This window comes from Juglans microcarpa x Juglans regia, chromosome 7S, assembly GCF_004785595.1.
Source record: "Juglans microcarpa x Juglans regia isolate MS1-56 chromosome 7S, Jm3101_v1.0, whole genome shotgun sequence".
Taxonomy (NCBI): domain Eukaryota; kingdom Viridiplantae; phylum Streptophyta; class Magnoliopsida; order Fagales; family Juglandaceae; genus Juglans; species Juglans microcarpa x Juglans regia.
This window is the reverse complement of record NC_054607.1, coordinates 15481434-15508873: the sequence shown is the minus strand read 5'-3', so window position 1 is coordinate 15508873 and position 27440 is coordinate 15481434. Positions and strand designations below refer to the sequence as shown.

General features: G+C 38.7%; 1 pseudogene; it reads right to left on the bottom strand.

Annotated features, from left to right (window-relative positions):
* Window positions 1-2285: 2285 nt before the first annotated feature.
* On the bottom strand, window positions 2286-22657 carry LOC121240854 (annotated as a pseudogene).
* Between the last annotated feature and the right edge of the window lie 4783 nt (window positions 22658-27440).

Sequence of the window (27440 nt, the reverse complement as noted above, 5' to 3'; positions counted from 1 at the left end):
CTCCCCCTTTTTTTACTAATTTCCTTGTATTAATTAGTACTATTCTTGAATTTTTGCCAAGCCAAATGCAACATTCAAGTTGATGGGATTGAGCATCTGTATAGGCTGGCAAATCTCATCATTTAAACGACTCAAAAAGCAATTAAGCTTATGGTGGTCAGAGAGCCCTCTCAGTCTGTTTGATAAGGCCTCGAATTGAGCCTTGTAACTAGCTATTGTTGAGATCTGCTTGTGGCGGGGAAGGGCTTCCATTGGGTCATCATTTCTAGTGGGGCCAAACCTCACTTGCAACGCTCTGCAGCACGTCTCCCAGCAAATTGTTAAGTATAAGAATATGATAACGAATAACCTTGTAATTCATGTATATGACCTCAACTATCAACATTTTTTGCCTTAAATATTATAGTCAACAAAGAACATAAATACTGTTTAGTTATAAGCACATGGCAATGATAATATTTTGTGTACAGTTACAAATTTAATACAAAATATTAATTTATCTGCTAATGATTTATATTCAAATAAGTTCAAGTAAAAAGCTCCATGTTTTCTACCCTTATTAAATATAAAAATGATAAATGTTAATGCATGTTTAGCTTTAGTATATTTTCGTGCAAAAATCATTTTTCAAATGCAATCCAAAAAAAAAATTCCATTTTAAATTGGTTGGAATCAAGTCAAATAAGTCTAAAACCGATTAGAATCGATCGATTAAAGATGTTCAGTAACCGATTAAAAAAACACACTCAAATCGATTCAGTTTTTGAGTAAATTCAAATTGAATCGTTTGAATTGAACTGTTTTTCGAAGCTTATATTTTACAATTAACCCTAACAAAAAAAATTAAATGGATAGAATAAGTCAATCCATGGCAATAGGAAAATTTCCTGTCTTCACGTTGTTGTCCTTTTACCTACGCTTGGAATTCTAGCGAGGTGGTAAAGTGAAAATCTGTGTAGATAGGTTTCAACTTCCTTGCGTTGAAAATTGAACCATCTAATCTTTTGCCCCTTTTATGCACAAAATCGAACGAACATAGAAAAAGTTAGGTTTCTTCCTATAAAGAGAAAATGCTTGGCCTATGCAAGAATCTTGCACAACTAATTCACGTTATTTTGTAACTTTCTTGTATAAAATTTCTGTGTAGACTTAAACAATATATTACCAAGATAATCTAGAGGAGGCACTGAAAAAGAAAATTTAAAAAATTTAAGGCAAATCATTTTTCTAACGCCACCTCTGTTTCACCTTCTATACAATCTGAAAACCCAATGTCCTAATCCCATGTATGGGTACCAATTCATGTTGTGTCAATTTATAAGTATTAAACTATGTAACTCAACCTGAACCCTAAACTGACCTGTTTAATTAATGGGTACTACAACACAACCCACTTAACTCATTTTGTAATTAATTTTTATTGAGTTAATCTGGACACGACCTATTTAAACCGTAAGCCCGCTTCAACCTATTTAATCCATTTCAAATATATGGATTGAGCCAATCTGTATATTTATTTTTTAACTCAATTAATATAATTTTATGTATAATACAAGAATAAATATATAAATAATTCAAAATTACAACTGAATTCAGGATAAAATATTTTATTAACAATATCCAAACCAATAATACATAAGAAAACTAATATTTTCATAAAATAAAATTACATATTAACAAAAAAAAATTAATACTTTCAGATATAACGTAGTCAAATACTAATATTAATATCATTTTTTTTTTTTTTTTTTTTTTTTTTTTTTTTTTAAAGAATAGGCATAGCCCAAGAACCAAAAAACCATATAAGACTAAACATCTATAAAATTTGAAAATAAAATTTATTTGTGTTATATGGGTTAATTGTAGGTTTTGTGAGTTGATTAACAATTGACCCATTTATTAATCATATCTTATTAGGTCAACTCGTTTTGACCCAAACCTATTTGTATCAAACTCAAACCCGTTTATTTCGTGTCATTGTCATGCCATATATTACGACCTCTAATCCCATCATACAAAATAAGCATCATTTTAAATTAAATAAACCCAGAGGCCACCAATACCATGGCTTAACATGCTTGCTAACCTTCTTGAGAAGCGTATCACTAGAAAAAATAAGTCCTCCCCCTCCCTCCAACCATCAGTCATAATACAGCTTGAGGGAGACAAAAGACTGGTTAAAATACCCACTCTGTATCCTAGACCGGAATCAATGTTAATTATAGCAAGCAAATACAGATCCAACTCTCAACATATCCATGCCAAGAAACTGTACAGCAGGCATTTCATTGCAAGCTACAGGGCCTTCCAGTTGCAGGTATAGGGACAGATTGGGGAAAGGAGTGGTGGACCCGCGCTGACCTTCGCATTTTGCTCTAAAAGCCGAACCGACGGCAAGAATATTTCCATCCTCGCTATGTCCCTATTTGTCTGAATATGAAAAGTGAAGGAAATTACTAGTTAAATGTAGGAGGTACATTATGGGAAAAAAGTAGCACTAAAAACATTCCAAACATCCTTAAAGGACATAGTAAGCTGTGCAAACATAAAACTTCGAAAAAGTTAAGGGATCATAGGTCAATGTTCATGTTAGTTTTTTATAAGTAACAAAAGGTCAATGGAAACATATATAGGTGGAAGTTAGTCTAAGGGACTTTTTTCATTCTTACATTCACTAGTCCAGTGAGTTGAGATAGGGCGCACTGGGAAGTAAGAGGGAATTATTTCAACAAATCCCACCCCCAACTAGGCTTGAAGGACTGACAAATTCTGATGTTGTGGCTTTGGAAAAGGCTCATCATTTTTTAGAAGTGGTATTGTAAATTCTTTTATTAATTTAATAATCTAACTTTTTTCAAGTTTTTGATGATATGCATTTGCAGAAGATGCAGATGCAGATTTTACTTGGTTCAACTTTTCATTGTGAAAACTGAAAGTAGATCGAACAAAGTGGAATTCCATTCTTCTTTGGCATCTTTGCAATTGGTTTTAGTAGTTACATCAAGCAAATGATAAGGAACTGTTGTGTAACGAGCCCCTTGTAATTTGACTGTTTCGAGGTAGTCAACCTCCAGGAACCAAGAACTAGAGAGAGAAAGGAGAGAAGAATTCAAGAAGAGAGAGAGAATTGGAGGGAAAATTGTAACTGATTTTTAGAGTTGGCCTCTGCCCAACTCGTGGTTTCCGTTTTATAGAATTGAATTAAAACGAACCATATTGTTTCTACAACAACATCCCTAACTTCCAACGACATTGTTTCACTAATCACTCACTTATTCAAATGACACCGTGTTCCTTACACACTTCCTGACTAATACAACAATGCAAAACGACTATGCATCACTAACATTTCAACTAACAAAACTAATGAATCTTCCTTCCCCTTCCATTTCTGTTTCTGCTTCCCACTGCTTCCAGCTTCTACTTGCTCGTGACATACCCCTCCCCTTCAGAATACCTTGTCCACAAGGTGAGGAAACTTCTCCCTCAACTGCCAATAAGATTCCTAGGTTGCATCTTCTGTTGAAGCCCCTTGCCACTTAACAAGAACCTCCACCACAGGTCTGTTGTCAGTTTTTCTAGTTCTTCGTTGTAAGATGAGCTCAGGTTCTGGTAGCAATTCTCCATGTATGTCAACTGGAGGTAGTGTAGAAAGAGGTGAAATGTGTTGACCCAATTTCTTCTTCAAACAGGAAACATGAAAAACTGGATGAATTGATGTATACTGAGGAAGATCTAGCTTGTAAGCAACTGTGCCAATATTTTGTGTCACCTGAAAAGGGCAAAAAAATCATTGGGGATAATTTGAAATTTTGCCTAACAGCCAAAGACTACTGTCTATAAGGCTGTAGTCTCAAATACACCCAATCCTCAACTGAAAATGCCCTTTCAATATGTCCTCTATCATACTGAGTCTTCATTCTATCTTGAGCTTCTTCCAAGTTCTGCTTGAGAATCAACAGAATTTGATCTCTGGACTTCAATAAGTCTTCCACTGCTTGGTTAGCTGTAATGCCTGGAATATAAAGGTGTAGTTTTGTAGGAGGCCTGCCATACATTGCCTCATAAGGGGTCAACTTAGTTGAAGCATGAAAAGTAGTATTATACCACCATTCAGCAAGAGTCAACCATTTAGCTCAAAGTTTTTAAAATCGTTTTGTACTAGTCAAAACGGTCGGTATTTGCCATGTCGGAATAGTAACCGGCACGAGAGAGGGTTACGTTTTGTACCGGGTCAAATTTCGACCGTACCAGATTGTTTCAGTCAATTTCTGCCGATATTTCATGTTTTGGCCAGTACGAAAATTTCGGATTCAGTGGTTCAATATATATGGCTGGAGGACAATTCTGTAATTAAAGTAAAAGAGTAGGGATTTTTTCTTAAAATCGCTGATAAGTTCAAATCGAAACCTCTCTCTGTGCAATCTGCAGTCCTCTCAACTGTCTCATCCCTCTAGCATACTGCAAGGCAAGGCGGGTACTTTTTAAAATCCTCTGGATTCTTTTTATATCTTTAGTTTTCTTTTTCTAATTCTAACGTAATAGCTAGGTAGTTAGCCTTGCTTTCTTCTTTTTCTGTTAAAGTACGAACTTTGACCGTTAGATTTGACTTTTATTGCCCCCAACAAATTCTAATTATTTTAGAATCACTTGATTATAAATTAAAATCAACGCCAATGCCCAAAAAGGATACGATCTTTCTTTAATTTTGAGTGAATTGAAAAGGAAAAAATAAAAGATAGCAATAATTAGTTAAGACAGAGGAGGCTGTTATTGTCACCTTCTTATAGACTCTGAGTTCATTGTATTGAGTAGTATTATTGAGTTTATGATTTATTTTGTTGTTATTTTATAATATAGTTTATATATAATTTATTTATATATAGATCATTCTGAAATGGTATACAAAACGGTATCAATACCAAAATATTTCGTTCCAGTACCTTGACCAAAATAGTATTCAAAACTTTGATTCAGCCCACTGCCTAGGCTTCTCACCAGAAAAAAATTCCAAAAAGTGCTCAACACACTTATTTACAGCTTCAGTCTACCCATCACTTTGAGGATGGTAAGCAGATGAGTAAGAAAGTGTGACTCCTTGCAATCTAAAGAGTTCCTTACAAAAGGAACTAGTAAAAGTGGCACCTCTATTAGACACTATGGTCTATGGCATGCCATGAAGTTTAAAGACATTGTCAAAGAACAATGAGGCTACCTTGACAGCTCTGAAAGGGTGTTTTAGAGGCATGAAATGAGAATACTTTGACAGTCTATCAACCACTGCCATAATGCATGAATACCAGAATTAGTTAACCCTTATATGAAATCCATAGACAAATCAGACCATATTTGTGAGGAACAGGTAGGGGTTGAAGGAGACCAGAAGGATGAACATTTTCTAATATTCCTCTGATAGGTATCACATTCTCGAATGTATTGCTTGCCTTAGAGAGATGGCAAAAGTGGAAGACAATCCACTTTGTAAGGACTTGAGCTGTTGTTGGGCCACATCATCAACCATGTAAGCTTGTTTAATTTCCTCCAACCAAGTTGGAGTAGGGAAAGAAATAACAGATATTGATCCAGGTTTATCAGAAAATTCAATCCTGGATAATGCATCAACAACTCTATTATCAACTCCCTTCTTAAACTCAATGGAAAACTCATAACCAAGCAACTTTGAGATCCATTTTTGTTGGGCATTGTTCCCACCTTCTATTCTAGAAGGTATTTTAAACTGTGGTGATCTGTTCTGACAACAAAAGCAGTTCCAAGCAAATAAGGGCGCCACTTTTTTACAGCCATAACCAAAGCCAATAACTCCTTTTCATATGTGGAAAGGAGTAAATTCTTCCCCTTTAAAGCCTGACTTAGAAAAGCTATAGGCTGTTGGTTTTGCATCAAAACTGCATCTACACCCACTCCACAAGCATCACACTCGATGATAAATTTATGTGAAAAGTCAGGTAAGGCAAGTACTGGACGACTAGTCACAGCCTTCTTCAACTGCTCAAATACTTTTGTTGCTTTTGCAAACCAATGAAAGGTTTCTTTCTTCAACAATAAAGTCAAAGGAGCTGCTACCTAACCATAACTCCTGATGAACTTCCTGTAGTAACCTGTTAATCCCAAAAAACCCTCAAGGACTTCACATTTTTGGGGATAGGCCAAGTTAACATAGCTGCTAACTTCTTTATCCTGACACCTTCCTTAGAAATCAAGTGGCCCAAATATTCAATTTCAATACAAGCAAAATGACATTGGGACTGTTTTGCAAACAATTGATTCTTCTCCAAAGTCTTCAACACAGTTGTTAAATGAGACAAATGAGACTGCCAATCCTTACTATACACCAAAATATCATCAAAGAAAACAATGAAAAAATGTCTCAAGAATGGTCTGAACACATCATTCATGAGTGACTGAAATGTGGAGGGAGCATCAGTGAGTTCAAATGGCATAACAAGGAACTCATAATGTCTCTCATGTGTTCTAAAAGCTGTTTTATGAACATCTACAGCTTTCATTCTAATTTGATGGTAGCTTGATTTGAGATCTAACTTGGAGAATACAGTAGAACCAAATAGCTCATCTAAAAGCTCATCCACGACTGGAATAGGTATTTATCTTTTATGGTGGCTTCATTCAGACCCTGTAGTCTATACACATTCTCCATGACCCATCTGACTTCCTAACCAACAAAACTGGAGATGAAAATGGGGACTAACTTGGTCTAATCACTCCAGACTTCAACAACTAAGCAACTATCATTTCAATTTCTATCTTTTGAAAGTATGGATACCTGTAAGGTCGAACACTGACTAGTATTGATTCTTCTTTAAGCACAATCTGATGATCTCTAGATCTCATTGGAGGCAGCCCTTTAGGTTCCTCAAAAACCTTGTTATACTTCTGTACAAGCTCAAAAACTTCCTCCCACACAGCAGGTTGAGGTAAATTTTTTTCAGAAGATATAATTGTAACCACACTCCTTTATTGCCCACTTTTGTAATAGCTGAAAGTTCTTTGTTATCCATCAGATTAGTGGCACACATAAGTCCTTGAAGACACATCTGCTTCCCTTCATAAGAAAAACTCATCTTCAATGATACAAAGTCCCAAAGCACAAGACCTAAGGAAAGCAGCCACTGAATGCCCAACACTACATCACATCCTCCCAATTCTAAGGCAAAGAAATTAATTGTAAACATAGTGCCTTGTATTGCAACCCCAACTCCTGAAGTTGTGCCTTTACTAGTCAACATATCACCATTGGCCTCCCTCACATGGATAGGTTTTTCTGTTATTGCAGACAAATTGCATTGAGATACAATTGCTGTGGATAAATTGTGGGTACTGCCTGTATCAATGAAAATTACAACTCTTCTCTTATTAATATGCCCCAATACTCTCATGGTCTTAGGATTAGGTGCACCAACAATGGCTTGTAATGAAATGGAGGCAATATCAGCATGCACATCCACCTCCTTAATAGTATCATCAAGCATAGCTTCACCATCCACTTCTTCATTTTCGAGGCTACTAAAAACCTCCATACCTTCCATTAAGTAAAGCCTTGGTTTGGCACATTTGTGGCCTGGTTGCTACTTATCATCACAAAAATAACAAAGGTCTTTCTTTCTTCTTTCTTGCATCTAAGCATCAAATTTTTTTTGATAAGTTTTGCTGTTGTAAGGATTTAGGTGTGCCCAAAATGGATCATATAGGACCATTTCTAGAACAGACCCTTCAACAGAACTCTAGTGTGAATCAATAAAACCACCTTTCCAGGATTTTTTTGTACTCCAGATATATTGCTCTTGAATTTTTGCTAAACCAAAAGCATCCTTCAGAGAAGGAGGATTCAACATCCTCACTGACAATCTAATTTCATCCAGCAAGCCACTTAAAAAATAACTTAATTTTTTTCTTTCTGACATACCTGCCTTAATCTTGTTAAAGCCTCCATTGGATCATCATAAGCAGATGATCCAAATTGAACTTGCACTGCTCTAGCAAACTCTTCCCAAGAATGAAAAGCTCCAGCATCACTTGCATCCTAAAACCAGATCAAAGACTCCTTGTCCATGTGAAAAGGCGCGAAGAAAATCCTCTAACCAGGATGAACTTGATGATAAAGAAAATATTGATTCGCTCTGTAAATCCATGCAGAGGGATTCTTGCCCCCGAACCTTGGAAAATCCAATTTAATGCCTTTATGAAAACCTCAATCACCAAACTCCCAATGCAGTACTTCAACCACAACTTCGTTAACATCACCATTAGGACACTCTTCCTGAAAGTTTCTAGGTAACTGAACATGGCCATCAGAACTACTAGTAGAGAGTCTTGAGATTTGCTGTAGTAATTCAGAAAATCATTTTTCCTGAGTCTCCCTATCATTCCTTGCTGCTTCTTGTTGCTGAATCAATATTGCAATCGTATCTTCAAGCCTTTTCTGCTGTCGTTCTTGTTGCAGTGCCACAAATGAATAACTGCATCGACCACTTAGGCATAGGATCGTATACCTTCTGCCATGGCACACTGACAACTGATACCAATTGTAATGAGCCCCTTGTAATCTCACTATTTCGAGGTAGTCAATGTCCAGAAACCAAGAACTAGAGAGAAGAATTCAAGAAGAGAAAGAGAGAGAATTGGAGGGAAAATTGTAACTGATTTCCAAAGTTGTCCTCTACCCAACTTGTGGTTTATAGAATTGAATTAAAACGCATCCTATTGTTTCTACAACAACTAAAATCCCTAACTTCCAATGACACTGTTTCACTAATTACTCACTTATTCAAACGACGCCGTGTTCCTTATACACTTCCTGACTAACACAACAATGCAAAACGACTACGTATCACTAACATTTCAACTAACAAATCTTCCTTCCCCTTCCATTTCTGTTTCTGCTTCCCACTGCTTCCAGCTTCTACATGTTCTCCATTCGTCTGGCTTGTTAACTATATATTAGTCAAGTAAAGTTCTTCTTGAGAGAAGAAAGAAATCCTATCTAGAGTGTTTGAATAATGAATTCGAATATGACCTGTTCTATTGGGACACAATTGGCTCTCTAGGCAATGTCAGTGATTTGCGCCTTCAAACCAAGTGTTGTTTGAAGAATGGTTGTGGAGTGAGGAAGGCTAGACCATAATGAGGTAAGGACATCCTTATGCACTGATGGGACTCCACCAGCCATAGGATGGCATCTCTGCATGGTGTATCCATCTGCCTTAGGTATGATGCTAGGTCTTGTGAATTCACAACTATAAACATAAGAGTTATGCTACACATAAGTCCCACACTCTGCATACCATTTAAAAAATATGTAATTTTACTCTTTTATCCTCATATTTCATATTTCATGAAGTATGAGGATAAAAGAATAAATTCACATATTTTTAAGTGGTGTGCATGAGTGTAAGACTTATGTATAGAATTTTTCTAAACATAAAACATAAATGGTGCCATCCTCGGAGTAAAATCCAGGTATATTAGATCTATAAGAGAGCTTAGTAACTTGGATTAGACATAGTTGACTAGATGTCTAAGAGAACTAGATCTATAATGTTGTACATTGTGGACGTAATGGAGGAGTGATGAGGTTTCTTCCTTTTCACAAAAGAAGCATGTCAAGTTTCATGCCTTCTTTCTCAGGAAGAGATTTTCCCCCCAGCTACAACATTCTAGTGATGATTCTTGGGAGCATCAGTTAAACAGGTTTACCATTTGCAAATCAAGGAGCATAAAGACTAACCAAATGGTGCCTACTCACTAAACTCGGCTTGTGCTCGATTCAATTAACCGTGAACATGAAATTATAATAGACTATTAAACGATACAACCTGTACAAAACTCAACTTCACTCGTAAGCTCGCTCCTATATCTTAGAATATGCACATATAAATTAATAAAAATATGTTATATAAATGTCGTTATTATATGTATATAGTCTATTAAGTAACAATATATATTAAGAATATATATATATATATATATTAATATATATGTGCTTTTGCATATATATATATATATAATCATAAGTACAAATTGTAATATTCTATTAGTACGATTTTGATATTTGACTAGAACCAAAAAAAAAATTGCAATTCTGATTCATCTAATTTATTATCTCATTTTTTTCCTTTATTATATATATATTTATTGAAAAATAAGAAAATAAAAAACTTAAAAAACTTCTCTAATCAAGTCAAGCTAAGCCCAAGCTGGATTTTCTAGAAATCGAGCCAAGCTTGAACAGTCTCAACTTGCCAAACTCGGCTCGAATACAGCCCTAGTACTAAGAGCCCTGTACTGTAATCTATAGGTTAGGGTACCTGCCCCCAACTATACCGATTCAACCTCACAAACCCTACCCCTCCCACCTTCCAGAGAAGCATAGATATTGGATTCTACATGGCTTACAAGGCCAACCATACTTTTTCCTCAATATAATACACATGTACCGCCACTTACGTGCAAATAAAAGTTGACTAACAATGGGATAATGGCAAGTCTATTGTTTACAATATTACCTCAACTGCAAAACATGCCCATATTTTGTCACTCCGAGCTTCCATCATCCCCTTCAAGATGGCCAAACCCAATCCTCTGATTATTTCAGCTATTTCTCAAAAGAAACCCCGTTCTTCAAGAAGCATCTGTAAGAATACAAAAGGAATAAAAAAAAAAAAAAAATTGATCAGTCCTTTAGAAATTAGACAAGTCTGAGGTTGGTAAAATGGTCAGTCACTACCTCCACAAGCATCTGACGAGGTTGATTCAGATCCTCAACTGTGATGGGACAGGCCATGGACTGTGAGCCAACCTCATATGCCCAGTCGTTCCTCCCTCAAAATTGTCTTTCAAAAGCAGTCCACCTTCGTTACTAACAATCTGTGCATTTCAGGCAAGGAAATTCCATCAGAAGACTCCCAATATATTTGTCTTTGTTTAGAGCATAGAATAGTGTAAAAAATTGATGGTGAGAGAGTAATTCCAGCTCTAAGATTCACAGTTTAAATTAGTTCATGTAAAGTTCTAAACAATATTCGTGGCATCATTATGCAGCACCAACAAAAAATTCACAACACTACTTGGGGGAAACTAAGCCCTGCTCCCCGTGCCATTGCACGTGACAAAATTTTGCCATGCAAATGAAGACCAGATTTTCCCACTAACACCACACACAGGCTTCACAAAAAGATAGACAAAGGGTAAAGAAAGTTGATACTGCCCAAACCTTGGAATCGCCTGTCTGTTTTAGTTTGTCTGCATGGTTTGTGACACTTTGCAAGAAAAGCATATGCTTGATGGTGCCCTCAAGCAGGGCATCTATGCTACACTGTAGACCACATTAAAAGAATAAAGAAAAGCATTATTAGTAAATCCAACACACAAACAAACACAAAATACTACTACTACTACTACTAACAACAACAACAACAAACAATAATCATTACTTTTGCACCATTTGGCACAATTTCCCGCAACGCTTTCACACGATCCTGGATGATTTGGCGATCCTTTGGCCTGGGCCTTGGATTCTCCCCAGGTTTAAGCCTTTTGCGGTTTAATTTATTGATTTCATCCGGCTTCTTAGAATATGCCGAAAACACACTACAATTGCGCTTCACATTATTACCCTGCTCAACCCATGAACTGTAAGTCCCATAAATGGGAGTCGTTCGAGAAAGGTTTCCAGCATCATCCTTGCTATAGACGGGTCTAAAAGAATTAGTTTCTATAGTCGTCATATTTCCTAGAGGCTTAGAAAGGTCAAATAACTTCCTTTGCACATGTTCAGGCATTCTAACCCCTCCATGGGTGGGAGAACTACAAGGAACAGAGAAGCTACTGATCTTGGTCAGTGCTGTCCTACAAGACACATTATCATCTAACCTCTGCTTGGAAGCAGAGTGAGCCCCAGAGACCACAGCATCAAGAAGGTGGTCACTTCCCATACCAGAGAAGATACCACTCTCCGATAATGCTTCAATTACCGAATAAAAATCTGCACTAACTTCCTGCATAGCCTTTAACAATGAAGATTCACCCATATTTTGTGAATTTGCATCTGACTCATTAGCAATGAAATTATTCTGGACGTCCTTAAGTAGTTTATTTTTAAATTCCACGCCCAAAATATCAAATAAGTCGTCCGCTGATGGAGGTTGGGCACATGCATATTCAAGTTTAACATTTGTACATGGGGTCTGATTTCCATTATCACAGTTCTGGTAACAAGCGAAAAGATCTGGGATATGCTCAATCAAAGACATATGATTGTCTGGATGGTTGTACGGGATCTCAACAGCTTGATACAAATCAGTATCTATCTTCAGTTCCCTTGGTGCCAACTCATTTTGATTATGCTTCACAACTGCTGAAATATGTCTTTGAATTTTTCCTGATATCATGTGACCAGTAGTTAATTGATCTGGCAGACCATATAAAGAAACCCCCCTCTGTTTTAGATGAGTCAGCTGCACCATCTATAATGGGAAGAGAACATGGATCTAAGTTTGGCCTTGAATGATTATTGACTTCACCATGTAACTTACTTTCTTCTGACAAACTAGTAACAGAACCTACACAGGGATCAAGGGTTAAACCTCCACTTGTTCCCAGTTGAGACATTTTTACGGTACTCAATGCACTTGAGTTCTTATTAAGGTGATCTTGAACATCAGAATGACAACTGATATGAGATCTTGAATTGTGAAAAAAAAACCAATAGTTCAGCCATGCATCAGGATTTGAGGGGATCACCTCAGCTCCAATGACTTCATTCTCTAGTTGGCTGTTGAAAGAGAAGTTTGGTTCCATCATGGGAGTAGCTTTTGTTTGGCAATGGTAATCACAAGACTTGGATAACATTCGGGTCTGGTTAGGATGTTGAGGTTTTTTATTTTGAATCTCTCTTATTAGAGAATGAGCCGATTGACCAACAAGCCTTGAAGCCTGAGATGAATTGCTTTGCTGGTTGCAGTTGTTAATCATCAAAGGCGAGGAATTTGTCAAAACATTACTTTCAGAAGGGTCCACAGATACAGGCACTCCAAAACTAACTGGAAGCCCAAGTTTCTCAGCAGATTCTTTCATTGTATAGTTGTCAGATAAAAGAGCACCAGGGGCAAACCCTAATTGCAGGATCGAACTTCTCACGTCATTCACAAATCCAATGTTCTCCAAGATCTGAAGTGTAACGCCTCAATGGAAGGCCCAAATCACATGGCCTATACTCCAAAAGGACTAGTCAATGATACAATTGGAGCTCCACTAGAACTTTATAAAGAGCAAGAACTTCTCCTTCCCAAGCAATGTGGGATCCCATACACCACCTACCCTTATCCATATCATATGGGGTATCACATGAAGCAACAAGTATAAACATCTTAATTTGGGAACTTGAAAGCAACTGACAGATACTTCAAAATAGAAGAATGCACTAGAAATTTCAAGATGGAAACATGAAATCAAGCACAGGTATTATATTAGTTGTCATTACAATTTTTTTTCATAATGGAAGAGTGTATTAATAACTGAAGAGGATGAAAAATTCACAAGTATACACCAGATCCACCTAACTAGCAAAGGGAAAAAGTGCTAAAATTCATGGAAAGTAGAAACAAAAAAATGCTACACCATTGTGGCCCAATATCCAAGTACAGAAGATTAAGAAAGGACTAGACCCAACACCCTTTTATGGCAATCTCTAAAATTACGGCCATTTTTTTCCCTCCAAACACATCACAACAAACAAGCTGGTGTCATCTTCCCCAACCTTCTCTATCCCAAATAGACAAAAAACCATGTTCCATAAAGCACTGGCAACCTCGCAATGCAAGAGAAGGAGATCTACTGATCGATTGCTACAATACCACACAACACCTATTGATTGCTACAATACCCCACTTCCTTGAGTTATCCAATGTAAGAATCCTCCGCAATCCATTGTCCACACCAAGAAATTCACTCGAGGGGAGCCTCGTTCCTCCGGATAAGCTTCCAAGAGAAAGGTCTTATCATCAGGACGTAGAACATTGTAGAAAGACTACACAGTGATTCAGCAAAAAAATCGGGGAAACAAAAAAAAAAAACGAAGACTTCAAGGTGTACACTCCTTTCTTAGATGGCCCCATACCTAACGTCGCTGTAGCTTACGACCCGACGCAAATACAACCAATCAAAAAATGACGTGAAGAGATCCACTTCCCAAGCCTCACTAGCAAAATTAGCACACCAATGGAGAGAATAATCTGCATCCTTAAATTGTGCAATTTGGAACCACTCCCAGAATGCGTCTTTTAATGGTTAATTATCACACCACACATCATGCCAAAAGCGGATTTGGACCCATCTCCAAGCACAAATCTAGTAAGACGAAAGAACTCCCAACCCTGTCTAATGTTCTTTCGATGCCCAACCCAATAGACTCATGTATTTCAAAAGAACACCAACTGCCACCCAAGCTACTATACTTTGTGTCCACAAGCACCCTCCATAAACTTTCTCCCTCGTAAGCTTATCGAGATAGCCAATTTCCCAAAAGAGCTTGGTTAAATAAAAAAAACTAAGTTTCTCACCCCAAACCCACCTTCTACGACTAGCAAACACACTGTTCTCCATTTCGCAAAAAGTTTCTGATGCTCTATCCCTGTGCCTCCCCGCAAAAAACATGCTGTAGCTTTTGAAGACGGTTTGCAAATGTAAAGATGATTTGTAACACATTAGGAATATGAAATTTCTCAAACTTGAAGAAATTTCACCTTTTTTCTATTAATGAATATATTGTGCAGGGGCTTTGCACCAGATACTGCTTGCAACAGCAACAATGTATAGCTGATGGCCGTTCTGTCAATGGACAGCTTTACTGTCCATATTTGTTTCCATACTTGTTTCCATATTTGTTTCCTTGATTTACTCTTCATAATTAGCATAATATTTAACAGATTGTATAGGGATAGAATCAGTATATACGTAGTTCTTTCCATGTATAGAATTCTTTGTACAGTTTATAAAATAAAGAGAAATCACAAGGCCACCATTTGGCTATTCACACAATAGTTTGACTTATCTTGACATGGTATCAGAGCTGTCTGCTAGTTTTCTTGTCTTCTTCAGTTTTTTTGAGACTTTCAGAAATTGCGTTTCGGGTCTAGTGATTTTGGCAATCTCTATTGTTGGGTGGCTGTCGACGCAGACTTCTCTCGATATTTCGAAACTTTCTATGGTTGGGTGACTGTCGGAGCATCCCTTTGGTGGTGTTTCTGGCGTCTATGTGCGTTCGTGGTTGTTGTTGCAACCTTTTGGTGGTGATACCCGCTTTCTGCGATTTACCTCTGGTTCCTTTAGTACCATCGCATCTAGCTTCTGGTGGGATTTCGGCTGTTCTGTTAGGGACCCCGGTCTTGTTCCTAACACTAAGGACCACAAACTTGCCTTGGTGAGGATAATGACCGAGTGACCTTGCCAACTTGCTTGGCTTTCCACAAAAGATTGATGTTTGGGTGATGGAATGATGAAGATGATGATGAACTTAGGTAGGCTAAGTGTTTAGGGAGGACAAATCAATGTGGGCCCAAGTTGACCCATGGCATGCATGTACCCATAGGTAGGCTAGGCTAGCCCATGGCATGGGCCATGGGCATGGCTGACATTGTTGGCAAGGTTGATGGCATGTGGCTGACATGGCCCAGGAATGGCCTGGGCGCTGACCTGGCTGGCATGGCTAGTGGCTTGGCCATGGGCCACAAAGCATGGGGTCCTACCATGTTCTTTATCGTTGTGGTTATCGAAGCAACTCTCTCGGGCTTTATTTGGTTTGTTTTTCTATTCTTGCAGCAGAACTGTGGTATGAGTGTTTTTTTCCTGTTTATGGATTTCTGTTTCTCGTGGGATTTTTGGCTTCGTCTGATTATTTTGTGGCTCTCGACTTCTTGGTTTAATCATGGTTCGTGACTTCAAAACCTCTCATTTTATTTTTGGTATGTTGATTTCCGTTGCTGTTTGTTTTGTGTTTTTTTTGGGATTCATTTAGTTGTGATGGACTCTACACCCGTGTGTCAAGTTTACGGGCACAAATTACTCTACTTGGGCATTTCAGTTTGACCTTTTCCTTAAAGGAAAAGATCTTTGGGGTCATATTGATGGCATGGATGTCGCCCAAACATCCAATCCTGACAAATCCAAGGATTTTGGGACTTCTCCTTCATGGGCTGTACTTGATGCTCGGATCATGTCCTGGCTTCTTGGTTCGGTGGAGCACATATTGTCACCAACTTGCGGGCTCATCGCTCTGCTCAATCCATGTGGAATTACTTGAAGAAGGGTTATCATCAAGCTAATGATGTTCGCCGCTTTCAGTTGGAACATGCGATTGCCATGTTTCAACATGGTAGTCTTTCAATCCAAGACTACTACTCGGCATTTTTTACTCTTTGGCATGAATATACTGATTTGGTTACAACAGATGTTCCTGTTGCCCTTTTTCGACTATTCAGAATTTTCACGAGACTAGCCGACATGATCAGTTTCTTATGAAACTACTCCTGGAATATGAATATGTTCGCTCCTCAGTACTGAAAGATCTCCTGTTCCCTCTCTTTATATTTGTTTTGGTGAGTTACTTTGTGAAGAACAACGTCTTAGTACTCAAGTTATTCTGGAGCAATCTCATGGTAGTTCAGGGACGCCAACTGTGGCTTATGCTGCCCAAGGATGAGGACCACCTATGAATTCTAAAAACTTGCAGTATTTTTGCTGCAAGGAATATGGACATATTACTAGCAATTGTTCTAAGAAATACTACTCTTGTTGCAAGAAGAAGGGCCACATTATCAAAGAATGTCGTATCCGCCCCTCATAATTGTTAGGCCCAAGCATTTCAGACTTCTATTATTGCCCCTCCAGCAGCAACTTCTACAGCACATGGCTCTTCTTCAGGTGCTTCCTCTGTTCCTACACCTCCTGCAACAAATTACTGCACACTATAAATGGTGCAACAAATGCTCATTTTGGCATTATCGGCAATGGGGTTCCAAGATAAAAATTCTACTAAACTTGGTATGTGGACTCGGGGGCCTTTAATCACATGACGAATAATCCCACTGCTCTGTGTCATGTTCGGCCCTATGTTGGTCACTCTGCCATTCAGACTACTAATGGCAATTCTCTGTCAATGACTGATGTCAGAGATGCCTCTTCTAAGTTCAATGATGTGTTACTTGCTCCTCAGCTTTCCACGATTTTATTTCTGTTGGTCAATTAGTTGATAACAATTGTACTGTTAATTTTTTGGTGATGGTTGTGTTGTGTGGGACCAGGTAAAGGGGAAGCCGATCGCGAAAGGACCTAAAGTGGGGCGCCTGTTTCCACTACTTTTGCCTGTTCTAGCACTTTCGCTAGTTTCTTCTATTCAGTCTTTTGCTTGTAATAATGTTCCCGATCTGAGTATGGTGTGGCATTGTCGTTTAGGCCATCCCAATACTGATATCTTATCTCATGTATTGCACTCTGGTTTTCTTGGTAATAAAGAACGTGCTTCTTTATTTCGAGTGTGATTCTTGCAAACTTAGTAAAAGCAAAACTCTTTCATTTCCTTTGCATGTTAGTAGAGCTTCTCACTGCTTTTATCTTATCCATAGTGATGTTTGGGGACCTTCCCAAGTTAGTTCACATGAAAAATTTAAATATTATGTGACTTTCATTGATGATCATAGCAAATTTACTTTGGTTTATTTTCTTTGCTCTAAATCTAGCGTTTTTCATACTTTCATTGAGTTTTTAGCATATGTTGACAATCAATTTTTCGCGAGTATTAAGACATTACGCACAGATTCTGGTGGTGAATATTTGTCTACTGAGTTTCAGGCATTCTTGGCTTCTAAAGGTATTATTCATCAACGTTCATGTCCTACTACTCCCCAACATAATGGAGTAGCCAAATGCAAAAATCGTCATCTTCTTGATGTGGTACGTACTCTCTTGTTAGAATCCTTTGTTCCATCCATGTTCTTCGTCCAGGCTCTGAAAGCCGCTACTCACTTGATTAATCATTTACCTTCCCAAGTCTTACACATGGAGTCTCCCTATTTCCGCTTGTTTGCTAAGCAACCTAGTTACGATAATCTCCATATATTTGGTTGTGTATGTTTTGTTCATTTACCTCCTCATGAGCGAGATAAATTATTTGCTCATTCTGTTAGATGTGCATTCTTGAGATATAATGTGTGTCAAAAGGGATTTATTTGCTATGATCGTACATTACATCGTACACGTATTTCTAGGAATGTTATTTTCTTTAAAAATCAACATTTCTTTTCTGTGTCCTCTATGCCCTCTTCTTCTATTGTGGTTCTCCCCTCCTTTAAACAGTAGTTCTCAGATCTTCATCAAGCCAATTCTCGCTTTAAACTAGGTATGGTGTATACTAGATGCTCCTGTCCACATTCTCTTACGGTGGCTCACCTGATGTCTGATCTGGTAATTCTATTTCAAACCTTACTGCTGCATTGTCCAATTTTGATATTATCACATGCTACTCACATGCTGTCAAGCATGACTGTTGGCGACAAGCTACGTAGGAAGAAATTGCCGCTCTAGAGGCCAATCACATTTGGGACTTGAGCCTTGTCTTTCCACTATAGTTCCCCTGGGTTGCAAATGGGTTTACTCAGTCAAGGTTCGCTCTGATGGAAGTTTGAATCGTTATAAAGCTCGGCTTGTTGCCTTTCAGAATAATCAGGAATATGGTGTCAATTATGAGGAGACATTTGCTCATGTGGCTAAGATGACCATTGTTCATACGATCATAGCTCTTGCTGCTTCCAATGATTGGCCACTACATCAGATTGATGTCAAGAATGTTTTTCTTAACGGGGATCTTAAAGAGTGTATTTATATGAAGCCACCACCGGGATTGTTTTCCTCTCCGACCTCAAATGTGTGTAAGCTTCATCGCTCTCTTTATGATCTCAAACAAGCTACGAGGGCCTGGTTTGATAAATTTTGAACCACTTTATTACAATTTTCCTTGAAGCAGAGCAAGTATGACACTTCATTTTTTCTTCGAAAATCAAACATGGGTATTGTTGTCCTTTTGGTTTATATTGATGATATTGTGATCATTGGTTCCAATTTTGCTTTACTTGTCCAACTCAAAACCCATATCTCAGAGTCCTTTCATATGAAAGATCTTGGGTCTCTCACGTGTTTTCTTGGTCTCGAGGTGCATCGTAGTCCCTCTGGTATTTCACTCAATCAACATAAGTATGCTAGTGATTTGGTGGCTATAGCTGGACTACAGGAGGCTACCTCTGTCGATACTCCCATAGAATTAAATGTCAAGCTTCGCAAAAAGGAGGGTGACTTACTTGCTAATCCCAATTTATATCGGAAGTTGGTGGGTAGCCTTATCTAGCTCACCATCACTAGATCGGATATTTCTTTGATTGTACAGTAAGTCAGCCAGATTCTTCAGACTCCTCGTCATCTTCATTTGGCTGTTGTCTGTAGGATCATAAGCTATGTTCAGGGCACTTCTGCCCGTGGCTTATTCTTTCCTGCAGGCAATTCTCCTCATCTTGCTGCTTATAACGATGCTAACTGGGCTGGTTGTGCTAATACACGTTGCTCCATCACTGGTTGGTGCATGTTCTTAGGTGATGTGTTGATCTCCTGGAAGAGTAAGAAGCAAGACAGAGTTTCTAAGTTATCTACAGAATCTGAGTACTGGGCAATATCTCTTGCTTGTTCTAAAATTATTTGGCTTTGAGGTTTGCTTGCCGAGTTAGACTTCTCTATGACTGATCCTACACCTTTACACGCCGATAATACAAGTGCTATTCAGATCACGACCAATCCTGTCTATCATGAGCGCACAAAGCATATTGAAGTCTACTGTCACTCTATCCGTGAAGTCTTTGAGGCTTATGTTATCACTCTTCCACACATTTCCACTAAACTACAAATTGTTGATATCTTCACCAAGGCTCTCACTCATCATCGACATTGCTTCCTAAGTAGCAAATTGATGCTTGTTGATTAACCCACATCAATTTGAGGGGGGCTGTCAATGGACAGCTCTGCTGTCCATATTAGTTTCCATATTTGTTTCCGTGATTTACTCCTTAGTATAATTAGAAAATTGTTATTACCTCTTTCAACTACAAAATGGAAATGCTTCACCAATAAGATTTATTTGATTGACCACAGGCCTAACTACATTTGACGTAGTAGAAGATGACTATTTTTCAATCAAAAAACATCTACAGCACTTCCCCAATAATTGGTTTTCTTTTAACCTATCAAAAAATAAATAAATTGCTTATGTTCAGAATGCCAGTTGAATTGACTAGCCAACCAAACCAACAGAATGCTCATTTGGGGACACCTTTGAACCCTCAATAGAAAAGCCAATTCTATGGCAGTATGGGAAATGAGAAATTCTATTTGTAATTGGCCAGGGGAACCACAGGGAAACCGCGTCCCTCATGGCCAAATAGAAACGATGATGTATCTTCTATTCTTCATCTTCCCCTTCTTCCCCTTTTTTCTCATTTCAGAATCACGGCTACCAACCTCATAGTTCTCACTTCTCCGTTTGGATAAACCCCAAAATCATTGAAAATTTTCACAAAGAACTGTGTGATTTTGACAAGAATATCATTACTTTACCACTGCCAACTGATCCATCAAAAGTAAACAACAAGCTTCTTCCAAAATTGCAGCTTTTCTCTTAGACCCAAACCAGATGTGATACTTATTCTAAAAGCGGAGGATAGGAGTTCTGAAATCTGACTTTCTTAATCGCAGACCCAACATTTCAGACCTATCCTCCGCTTTTATACGTTTATTTTCTACTCTTTTGTTGTAGTGCTTAACGGTTTTCGTTTCCATTTCTGGACTTTTCGAGCTCTGGTTCCTTACACTTTTTATTTTTTGGGATTCTTAAATTTCCTTTTCCATGCTTTTCGACCCCATATGGTAAGTTTAATGCTATCGGATCTATCTGGTGCCTTTCTCGTTTGTACAAACTGACTAGTTGCCAAGAAAACTCAAATAAAGAAAAAGTAATAATACTTGAGATTTCTCGTTCTGTTGCAATGAAGTTTGATAGTGGAACCATGCTTTTAATTAGTAAAGGTGTTTGTTAACTTCAGTGTGGAACAAAAATAATTTTGAGATTCGATTTCTGTTGTTTTCTTTCTTCCTTCTATTTCCTCCCTTTTTCTTGACAATCACTCGGGATAATATTAGATAGTTGGGAGTGATATTTTCTCTAAATAGTTGATTGCTACCATGACAACATCAGGAAAAATGAAGAAGCTAAGTTGGGAGTGAAGTATAAATCAAAGGGGATGAATATGAGTTGGAGTGTGAAGTATAAATCAAGTTTTATGGGCAACAATCTAAGTTTCTTCAAGATCAGACGCGATGCTTATTCTGAAAGTAGAGGATAGGAGTTCTGAAATCTGACCCAACATCACAGACCCAACATTTCATAATCATGACTTTCTTGTTCTAAAATCTGACTTTCTTAAAGCCACGTCAGCTGATTCCTCCACGGTTTCGCACACCGGTTGTCCCTAGCAGTGTTGCTCAAGGGTAGACTCAAAACATGTTACAGGCCAAGTGTATTCTGTCATCATAGTTCCTAAAAAGCAATATTTTTATATTTGAAATGTCAAGACAAGTTCATTGTGGTATTTTACAACATAGATGTAACCAAAGGGCTTACATGTGTCAAACTCAAATAATAAATAAATAGGAAAATACACAACTCCTCAAGTGGCAGTTTGAGGAGTTTGTGTACATTGCCTAAATAAATAAATAGGACGTACAGATAAAGAAGAACCAAGTTGAACAACACCATGCTGAAGAATGGGAATAACCACCAGTGTCTGCAACCAAATGCAAATACAGCAATGAAAACAGAAGACAAATACTATAAAGAGATGAACAGAATATAGATATAGGCGGTTATCAGACCTGCATCCCAGCTGAAAATTGGTGATTAACCTCGTTTAAAACCTAGAAGCACACATAAACTAAGAGTTACATTAAGTACAAACACTAAAACAAATACTTATAATCTCTTAGCCTTACAGAGAAAACTATACTCATGAGGATTTTCACCCACCAGACTCAAAATTTTGTTTTGGCGCACTAAATGGATCTGTCCATGCAAAGATACAGATAATAAACAAAATGTTCCACCACAACGGGCACTAGAATGAAAACTATTGACAGAATCAAATCCCATCAAATTAGCAATCTATTGATCTTCGGCAATTTGTTTTTAATTGTAATTATTTAGGAAATTTGTCATTCAAGTGTAATTATTTCCTTTTTAATAGTTACCATAGAAAGACTAGGACTGTATCTATATATTTTTAATGTCCTTACACTGTAATTTAGACATTGGAGAAATAAAGTGTTCAATTCTTAACATTGTATCAGAGCTTCAAAGCTTCGCCGCCCACTCCAGTGGCTCCCAACGACCACCGTTCAAATGATCGGAATGTGGCCGGAACGGCCATACGCGTGATAGGTGTTGGCGCCGCATCAGGTACGCTCCGGGTCGTGAACCCCGCACGAAGTCTCCTCCATCTCTTCTCGGCAAACCACCGCCGAATCCACTGCCCATGGCTCACCAGGTCTCTTCCTCCACCACGAGATCGCAGGTACCTGGTCTCATTGCCGATCTCTACCAAAAACTCTTGGATTTGCTCAACCCATCAAATCCTTCCGCAAATTTTGTGGGTAATGTTTCTTCCAATCTCTCTTCTCCTCAAGGCCGAACATGGATCATCGATAGTGGAGCTAGCCACCACATGTGCCATGATCGGACCCTTTTCTCTGCACTTTCATCTCCTCCCCATGCGCCGGACGTATGCTTACCCACGGGTCTTTTACTTTCCATTGAAGGGATCGGCACAATTCATTTGGCCGAATCCCTAACTTTATCTAATGTCTATTTTGTCCCTTCATTCCATTTTAATTTACTCTCTGTACCCCAACTCACCTCTAATAATACTTGTCTTGTCTTTTTTTCCTCTACTCAATGTTTTTTTCAGGACCCTCAGTTAACGAAGGTGATTGGAGTGGGTGAGCTTTGCAATGGACTTTACATGTAACGGCCTCAACCCGTCACAGCTCTTTCTACTCAGACTCTTGCTAATAAGATCCTATGGCACCAACACCTAGGTTCTCATTTACATCTTCCTAATTTTTTCAATAATAATGCTTGTATTATTTCTGATTGCGATATTTGTACTTGTTCGAAGCATACTCTACTTCCTTTTCCTTCAAATGCTAATAAAAGTACTTTTGCTTTCAATCGTATTTTTTGTGATATATGGGGCGGTTACCATACTTCTTCAATTTGTGGTGCACATTATTTTCTTATTATTGTTGATGATTTCTCTTGCTCCACTTGGATCTATCTCATGCGACATAAATCTGAAGCATATACTCATCTCATACATTTTTTTGCACTTATCCAGAATCAGTTCAACACCATGATTACAATTATAAGAACTGATAATGGACAAGAATTTCTTTCCCACAAATTTCAAAATTATCTTCATGACCACGGGATCATTCATGAACGTACCTGCATTGAGACTCCGCAACAAAATGGTGTTGCGGAGCGCAAACACCGGCACCTTTTGAATTTCGCTCGTAGTCTCCGATTTCAAGCACATTTACCATTAAAATTTTGGGTGAATGTGTTCTCACGGCCGCTTATCTTATTAACCGCACCCCGAGTCGTCTTCTTCAAAATAAATCTCCTTTTGAACTTCTCTTCAATATCCCACCAAATTACGCTCATTTATGTGTCTTTGGATGTCTTTGTTACGCTCAAACTCTTCATGTTTTCCGCGACAAATTCTCACCTCGTGCCTCAAAATGCGTCTTTCTTGAGTATCCTGGTCAACATAAAGCTTACAAACTTTACAACCTAGAAACCCAAGCTATTTTTTATTCTCGTGATGTTACTTTTCATGAACAAATATTCCCATTCCAAACTGCTTATTCTTCTTCAGATCCATCACTACCCATTATTCCTCTCCCCGTTCCTGAACCTATAACTTCTCCCTTCCCCTCCACTTCTATTCCCGACCCACCCCACCTTTACCATCTACACTCTCCATTCGTCCTAGACGCACCACCACTCGACCCACATATCTTCAAGATTACGTCTGCCCGACCATACATACGGAGTCCACTGCATCCTCATCAGCTGCATCAGCTTCAGGTATTGCTCATCCTTTATCTGCTTTCCTTTCCTATTCTCGCTTTTCTTCTTCTCATCTTACTTTTTTAACTGCTCTCACAACATCTGTTGATCCTTCCTGTTATCCCACTGCCATTCGCCATCCTCATTAGCATGAGGCCGTGAGTTCTGAGATCCGAGCCTTAGAGGATAATGCCACTTGGACTCTTGAGCCCTTTCCCCTGGTAAGAAACCCATTGGATGTAAATGGGTTTTCAAAACTAAACTCAAAGCTGATGGCTCTGTTGAGAGGTACAAAGCTCGATTAGTTGCTAAAGCTTACACCCAGATTGAAGGTCTTGACTACCATGAAACATTTGCTCCAGTTGCCAAAATGACCACTGTCCCCTACTTACTGGCAGTTGCTGCCATAAAAAATTGGGTCATTCAACAACTTGATGTCAACAATGCTTTTCTACATGGTGATCTTGATGAAGAGGTCTATATGACTCCACCACCTGGATATTGCCCTAAGGGGGAGACTCGTGTGTGTCGGCTCTAGAAATCTCTATACGGTCTCAAACAAGCCTCCCGCAATTGGTTTTTTAAACTAACCACTGTGCTTCTTAATGCAGGTTTTAATCAGTCTCAGGCAGACCACTCTTTATTCACTCTTATCTCTCACACCAGCATCACTATTGTCCTCGTTTATGTAGATGACATCCTAGTTTCTGGAAATGATATTTCTCAGATCGATGTTTTCAAGAGCATTCTCTCTACACACTTCAAAACAAAGGATCTCGGCTCCCTCAAATATTTCCTTGGTCTCGAAGTTGCTCGATCTCAGAAAGGCCTCTTCCTCAACCAACGTAAGTACACACTTGATATCCTGACTGATAGTGGTCAACTTGGTGCTCAGACCGCTCACTTTCCCATGGAACAAAATTTGAAGCTCACAGACCGTGATGGCTCTCTCCTCATCGACCCTGGTGCCTATCGACGACTGGTTGGACGTCTTATCTACCTGACTATAACACGTCCTGATTTTGTTTTTACAGTAAATATTCTCAGCCAGTTCATGCATGCTCCCCGTGATCCACACATGCAAGTTGCCATCTGCGTTCTTCGCTATCTCAAAGGCAGTCCAGGTCAAGGTATTTTTTTCTCATCATCTAGCACTTTGCATGTCACCACTTACACAGACTCCGATTGGGCCAGCAGTCCCACTACTCGAAGATCCACCATAGGATTTTTCATTCAGCTTGGCACGAGCCCTATTTCTTGGCGCACAAAAAAATAGACGACAGTGGCACATTCCTCCGCTGAAGCCGAATATCACGCCATGGCAGTTACCACTTGCGAGAACTCACCTGGCTGAAACAACTCCTCACAGATCTTGGCATCTCTCATTTTGAACCTATCAGTCTTTATTATGACAATCAATCTGCTCTACATATCGCTCACAACCCTGTTTTTTACGAGCGCACAAAACACATTGAAATTGATTGTCACCTTGTTCGTGATAAAATTTGGGTCGGTCTCCTTACAGCTGTTCACACCTCTTCTCATGAGCAAGTCGCTGACATCTTCACCAAAGCCTTGGGACAGGAACTTTTCCAACACTTTCTACCCAAGTTGGGCATTACAGATCTCCATGCACCAACTTGAGGTGGAGTATTGACAGAATCAAATCCTCAAATTAGCAATTTCTTGATCTTAGGCAATTTGTTTTTAATTGTAATTATTTAGGAAATTTGTCATTCAAGTGTAATTATTTCCTATTTAATAGTTACCATAGAAAGAGTAGGACTGTATCTATATATTTTAAATGTCCTTACACTGTAATTTAGACTTTGGAGAAATAAAGTGTTCAATTCTTAACATTGTATCAGAGCTTCAAAGCTTCGCCGCTCACTCAAGTGGCTCCCAACAACCACCATTCAAATGCTCAGAGTGTGGCTGAACAGCCATACGCGTGACAGGTGTTGGTGCCGCATCGGGTACGCTCCTGGTCGTGAACCCCGCACGAAGTCTCCTCCATCTCTTCTCGGCAAACCACCACCGAATCCGCTGCCCATGGCTCACCAGGTCTTCCTCCACCGCAAGCTCGCCGATACCTGGTCTCACTCCCGATCTCTACCCAAAACTCTTGGATTTGCTAAGCCCATCAAATCCTTCCGCAAATTTCGTGGGAAATGTTTCTTCCAATCTCTCTTCTCCTCAAGGCCGAACATGGATCATCGATAGTGGAGCTAGTCATCACATGTGCCATGATCGGACCCTTTTCTCTGCACTTTCATCTCCTCCCCATGTGCCGAACGTATGCTTACCCACGGGTCTTTTACCTCCCACTGAAGGGATCGGCACAATTCATTTGGCCGAATCCCTAACTTTATCTAATGTCTATTTTGTCCCTTCATTCCATTTTAATTTACTCTCTGTACCCCAACTCACCTCTAATAATACTTGTCTTGTCTTTTTTTCCTCTACTTAATGTTTTTTTTAGGACCCTCAGTCGACGAAGCTGATTGGAGTGGGTGAGCTTTGCAATGGACTTTACATGTATCAACCTCAACCCGTCACAACTCTTTCTACTCAGACTCTTGCTAATAAGATCCTATGGCACCAATGCCTAGGTCATCCTTCTCGTTTACATCTTCCCAATTCTTTCAATAATAATGCTTGTATTATTTCTGATTGCGATATTTGTGCTCGTTCGAAGCATACTCGACTTCCTTTTCCTTCAAATGCTAATAAAAGTACTTTTACTTTCAATCGTATTTTGGGTATGAGGTATTCTCATAATACATCACTACTATTCATTATTTTATTAATAGTTTTCACCTACCTTTCACTACTATTCAATATTCTATCATCATTTTTTCATTACTTTTACACTACTATTCACAGAATACCTGAGAATACCTCACTACCCAAATGCTACCTAACTCTTTCTTTCTCTTCTGTTTATTACCCCCAAAGTGATGGGTGGACTGACGCTATTAATAAATGCCTTGAGCATTCTTTGAGAAGCTTCATAGGAGATAAGCCAAGGTAGTGGTTCAAATAGTTGACATTGACTGAGTGGTAGTATATTCAGGACTCTACAAGGCTACTGAATTATATACCAAACTTGACATCTAATCAAGTAGGGGAGGAATTATTGATGACCGGGGATCAGATTTTGGCCACCTTAAAACATAATCTGCAA